This window comes from Diabrotica virgifera, chromosome 3 (assembly GCF_917563875.1).
Source record: "Diabrotica virgifera virgifera chromosome 3, PGI_DIABVI_V3a".
Lineage (NCBI taxonomy): Eukaryota > Metazoa > Arthropoda > Insecta > Coleoptera > Chrysomelidae > Diabrotica > Diabrotica virgifera.
The window spans coordinates 230,297,620-230,304,393 of NC_065445.1; positions in this window are offsets into that span (position 1 = coordinate 230,297,620).

Sequence of the window (6,774 nt, forward strand, 5' to 3'; positions counted from 1 at the left end):
TTACCAGACGATTAACAAAAAATGGGCCCAACTGTTCGAACATTGTAAGATCCAAGACAGGTGAATTACTTACTACAACGGATGATCAAGTAGAGAGATGGAAAGAGCACTTTCAGGAGATGCTAGGCACGCCCAGGGATAACGCGGATGAAATTGTCGAAAACCCGCAGAATGTAGACTCGCATATATCTTGCGAGTCCCCTTCCAAAATGGAGATAATAACAGCTATCAAATCTCTGAGAAATAACAGGTCCCCGGGAATCGATAACATTGCTGCCGAACTACTTAAAACTGACCCGCATCTAACCGCTGAACTTTTGCTCCCCATAATCCGAGAGGTGTGGGAAACAAACCGCATTCCAGCGGGCTGGAAAAAAGGTAATATTATTAAGCTTCCAAAAAAGGGCAACCTCACACTGTGCAAAAATTGGAGAGGAATAACCTTGCTTACCGTCATAAATAAAATTTTTACGATCATCATACATAAAAGATTAACAAACAAGGTTGAATTTCGAGCTAATCAAGCAGGTTTTAGACCAGAATCTTCCTGCATAGATCACATTAATACAGTGAGGGTAATAATGGAATAATCGGTTGAATGGAACACACCTCTATACATGGTCTTTGTCGATTTCGAACGTGCCTTTGACAGCCTGTCTCATGCTGCTCTATGGAAAATTTTAGAGCTAAGAAACATTCCTCATAAAATAATTTCCATTATAAAGTCACTGTACACTGAGGCGACGTGCAGCGTGACACACAATGGGGTCAACAGTGACGAATTTGACGTACTTACTGGAGTCAGACAGGGATGTGTGCTTTCTCCGTTTCTGTTTAACATAGCTCTGGACTATGTTCTCTCCAAACTAGACTTCGACACAAAAGGGATACAATGGACGTTAACCACACGCCTAAGTGATCTGGAATACGCCGACGATATCTGCCTGTTAGGACAAAGGTTCCAGGATGTGGCCGACCAATTGGAAACACTATCCACTGAGGCCAATAAAATAGGTTTAAAAATCAATATTGGTAAAACCAAGTCGATGAGAATAAATGCAAGGAACAACACGCTATTTAATATCGACAACAAGCAGATTGAAAATGTGGAGAACTTCACGTACCTTGGAAGTGTCATAACAGAAAGCGGAGGTACAGAAGACGATATTCGTATGAGGATACGAAAAGCTCAACAAGCTTTCAGCATTCTTAACCCTGTTTGGAGGTCTGGAGAATATACTACAAGGACAAAGATCCGAATATTCCAGTCAAATGTTATGTCTGTTCTACTCTATGGATGTGAAACCTGGAAAGTGATTAAATACCTTACAGACAAATTGCAGGTCTTTGTTAACAAATGTCTACGAATAACTGTTCGTATTTTCTGGCCAAACACCATCAGAAACGAAGATCTGCTACACCTGACCCAACAAAAGAGGGTAGAAAATGAAATCAAATACAGAAAGTGGGGGTGGATAGGTCACACACTCCGAAAAGATAGTTCCAGTATTGCAAAAAATGCCCTAGAGTGGAATCCCCAAGGAAAGAGAAAAAGAGGTCGCCCAGCACAAACTTGGAGAAGATCCATCATGGACGAGATAAGAAGTCAAGGAAAGTCTTGGAATGAGGTGAAGGCCCTAGCGCAAAATAGAACCCGATGGCGCGTTTTCACTGAAGCTCTATGCTCCACTTAGGAGTTCAAGAACATTATGTATGTATCGGAAAATTACTAGTGCTATAAAACAGAAAAGTATGTATTATTGGATATCAATAAACGAATAGGATGAAAATCATGTAAAAAACAAATCTGAAGTAAACGTACAGAAAGAGATAACTGAATTAATTCATTGAAATATCAACTAAAATAGGGAGACTTTACCAAATGGGAAACAAGTAAATAAAAATTATATATTACTCACATAGAGTAGCAGTTGTGATAGGAAAGAATAAATAAATATAAAGAGTTAAACTGAAAATATGCAAACGTCTGCAAATAATGCTATATCATATTAACACCATGACAAAGGAATTGTATGGGAGAATATTGCCACACGAATCAAAAATTCTAGTAGAATCGAGATAATCAATAAGAAAAGAACCAGTAGGAACCAATGTTTCAAATTGTAAGATAAGTGAAAACAATTTTGTGAAAGAAATGAGTGAGAAACAAGCGGGAGGACAAAATTAAGCCGAAAAACGGAATAGCTTAATAATGAAGAAACAAATACATAAAAATGAGAAACAAAAATGCACACCTACAAAATTATCTGGTCTGTCATGGTAGAGCGCAGAAACAAAATGTAAAATTGGCACATCAGGAATATACTTTAGAAAAACAAATTAAATAAAAATACTAAGAAGCATATCAAAAAAATCATTGATGCACCAAACAAGGAGGAATGATATCAGAAACATAAATAAGTGCATGCAAGATAGAACAGAGGGCTGGAACGGATACATTAATAATATGGCAGAAACCTCAAAACAAGTCATCAATACGAATAAACCACAAGCTACAACTTGTGTTTGTCTGTCTCTTTTTTCGCAAGTTGGGGAAGTATAAATATGTACTTATAGATATCTTTTTTATTGTCAATACTCTGAGTAATATTTTACTCATTCGTCCATTTTATTAAAACGTTTTTATATACTTGGCTTGGTTGTTGTCACGGTCTCCGCAAATTTTGTAATCCACTTTAAAAATAGTTCTAGGCTACCTAGGTACCTGAAATTTTCAGAATAGCTTAGAACTAGCTAACAATGCAATATTTAACTGCTATTATACAGAGTGATTGATTAGTGGGGTAAAGCTCCGTAGATCCGTTATAGTAATGGATAGCGATAAAAGTTAATAACAAAAATTGTAGCCAACTTTAAACTTAATATTACAAAATTAGTTAAAATGTTACAGGGTGTTCGATAAGATAGTGACAGATCAAAGTTATGTTTTTTTAAATGGAACTGGAAATGGTATTTTATTTTATATTCTAAATCTTCTTAACTTCTCCATTACAAAAATATGAAGGTTTAGTATGTTATACTAGTCTAGGCGCCAGAGGGGTCACCGTGTCATATTCAATTCTGATGGACAAACTCAACAGTTGCTTATGGATTTTTGGCTGATGATTACGAATTTCGAGGGGGGATTTCGATCCGAGTGGTCAAAGTTGTTATAAACAATTTAATTGTTTCTAAATTATTTATAAGGCTCTGGCTCATAAACTAAAAGAGATAAAAAAAATTTTCAAATAAAGTTTGTTCCTTAATAAAAAACGACGGAAAAACCGTTTACTAAAGTTAAATCTAACAATTAGAACTCAAGATATTGTAAAATTGGTGCACAATGCAAATTGCAAATTGCAAAATAAGTATTTTTCGAAGCTTTATCGATCGCAACTCGGCTTGTACGCATGCACATAAGTCTTAGAAAGTGTCATTTTAAAGCTTAATTAACAGGCTTTCAAACAAAGTTTGTTAAATTACTTGATCTTCATTTGTTTTAAAGTTATACCCGTTTGAAGTTATAATTTTCTTAAAAATATTGTACATTCATTTGTTTATAAGGGTTTCAAGCAAATTTGAGCTATAAATATTTATACTTTAATGAACAATAATGATAGAAAAACTCAAAAGAAACAATTTGAGGTTACAAAAATGTTCATATGTTTATTTTTGGCCAAGATGTCGATATTTTAATGGCGCGCGCTATGAGGCGCAAGATCGGCTCACCGCGTAAAGGTTCACGCGTTAACTTCTCGATGCAAATTATAATTTCAATGTATACATACGTTATCTTCATTTTTCATTTTTGAAGATCCTAATAAAATTTTATCATATAATTCTTATAATTAAATCATCATACTGTACCTCGTATCACCTTTCATTCTATTTACATTGTCTTCTATTTTTTGCACTAAATGAGAAAAAAACATTAAAAACTAATATTTCAGAAGTATAACTAAAAAGTAAGTTGATATTATTTATTAATACTATTTTTACAAACATTTTTTTTTGCATTTGCAAATCTGCATAGAGATATACAGGGAATATCAGCTTTTTTACATCTGCATAAGTTTTTAGCGAAATTTTAACAGTTACATGGTGGTACAAGTCTGTTCTTGTAGGCAGTAAAACTAAAACTTTTTGAGGCTTCAGAGTCTAATTATCTACATGATATCCATATAAAGTGGATCTAGTTCTTTTGCAGCATCATCAAGGCCCGTCAATTGTGTGTATGCCGCCACATCATAAATGCTCGTTTTATATGCAATGATGATGCTGCAAAAGAACTCGATCCATTTTTATATGGATATCACATATTGGCTCATTTTCATGCGTAAAAGCCGAGTTACGATCGATAAAGCGTCGAAGAATACATACTTACAAGACTGTGAGCCAATCTTGCGCCTCATAGCGCGCCATTAAAATATCGACATCTTAGCCAAAAATAAACTTACGAACATTTTCGTAAGCTCAAATTGTTCCTTTTGAGTTCTTTTATCATTATTGTTAATTAAAGTATAAATGTTTATAGCTCAAGTTGGCTTGAAACCTTTATAAACAAATTAATGTACAATTTTTTTTAGAAAATTATAACTTCAAACGGGTATAACTTTAAAACAAATGAAGATCAAATAATTTAACAAAACTTGTTTGGAAGCCTCTTAATTAAGCTTTAAAAGAACACCTTATAAGGCTCATTTGCATGCGTAGAAGCCGAGTTACGATCGGTAAAGCTTCGAAAAATACTTATTTTGCAATTTGCAATTTGCATTGTGCACTAATTTTACAATATCTTGAGTTGTAATTGTCGGATTTAAGTTTAGTAAACGGTTGTTTCCTCGGTTTTTATTAGGGAACAAATTGTATTTGAAACATTTTTTTATCTCTTTTAGTTTATGAGCCAAAGACTTATAAACAATTTATAAACAATTAAATCGTTTATAACAATTTTTTCACCACTCGGATCGAAATCCCCCCTCGAAATTCGTAATCAGCAGCCCAAACTCCATAAGAAACCGTTGAGTTTGTCCATCAGAATTGAAAATGACACGGTGACCTCTATTTGGCGCCTAGACTATACAGGGTATTTACAAAGTTATAACCAATTTTATATGAAAATCGTAACAAGTTTTACTCCCTGTATAAATAAAAATAAGCACAACGGCAATGGTTTATTGATGCCATATTTTTTATTTGTTGTCAAAATTTTCATAAATGACCGATATTTCTAATTTCTTTATATTTATATAAAACGCAAGTACATTATTTTCTCAGTAATTTTAAATGAAACACCCTGTATTTTATATCACTATCGAAAAGTACTATTACCGTACTTTAATTTTTATATAACATTCCTGTCTAAATTTATTAGTTTTCGAGATATTTTCATTTTTCAGAGCAAATTATTAATTACGGGTCTAAATCTATCCAAATTTTAGGCAAGCCATGACTGAATTGTCTAAAACTGACAATTTACGATTAGATTATCAATCTGTAATTAAAGTTGGCTACAATTTTTGTTATTAAGTTTTATTGCTATCTATTACTATAACGGATCTGCGGAACTTTACCCCACTAATCAATCACCCTGTATGGATAAATCGATTTTTTTTTATTTCAAACTATTTTAAAAATGTGACTAATGCAATGATATTTTAAAGTACGTTAATAAATCGATATCTACAAATTGATGGTGGGTCAGTGGCATTAGACTGCAGATCGAGAGTTCCCTAGTTCAAACACGGCTGTTGCGTATCTTTTTTTAATTTTTTTAATAAATAATTAAAAGTTGATATACTTAAAATGCATATTTTATAAGTTAATTATTATTATATATAAGATTTTAAACAACCGTGGTATTATAAAAAGTACTTTTTTATACTAGTGTAATTTTTGGAATTATAATTTTAACAGTTAATACACCTACTAAAAATTCATATTTTATTCTTTCGGAACATGTTGTGTCCTGTATATAACAAAACCGTATTATTACAAAAAGTACTTTTTTATTATAGTGTAAGTTTGGAAATTTTAAGCATTTTATATCGTCAATTTTTTTTTATTCTCTCCTATAAATAATAAAAACGTTTTATTATAAAAAAGTTCTTTTTTATAAGAGTGTAATTATGTATTGGTCGTCTTTAACATTTTACTGGTAGTTTTCCTGAACTTCCTCAACTTTTTCCATGCCTTTCTTGCTTTTGAGCTTCCCATTAAACTATTTATATCTTTACATTTTTTTATGATATGTTGGTATAATTTATGACCAACATTTTTATCACATTCCGCATACAATGTAAGAAAAGCCCATGTAACCCTGCAATATTTAAACGAATATTTAAAAGCAAAATATTTCATCGATCTCAGCCAAAGTATCTTGATGTTTTTTTAAATATATTTGGAATTTGAGTTTTATTGCATTGAAGTCAAGCTGCGACAAGCTATTTTGTTGAGACGAGCTTTAGATATGTGCGACATGATCTCATAGAAGCTGCTATAGCAGCATAAAAGTAATAAAAGTGTCAGTAAATCAGGCGGAGACGAGGACATACGATATGTAATATATAACGATATAACGTTCGTAAAAAGTGGGATTTGTAAAAGAACGAAGTGTATTTTATGAAACAAATTCAAATATTGGAAAGCTCATACCATACATCACTTGCACACCATAAGAACGGCAATAGAGAAGTGACTTCATTCCTTCATTGAATTAAGGCGTGTTAGATTTCCTTAACACTAGAAAATATTCAAAATAAAAAAATCTCATTA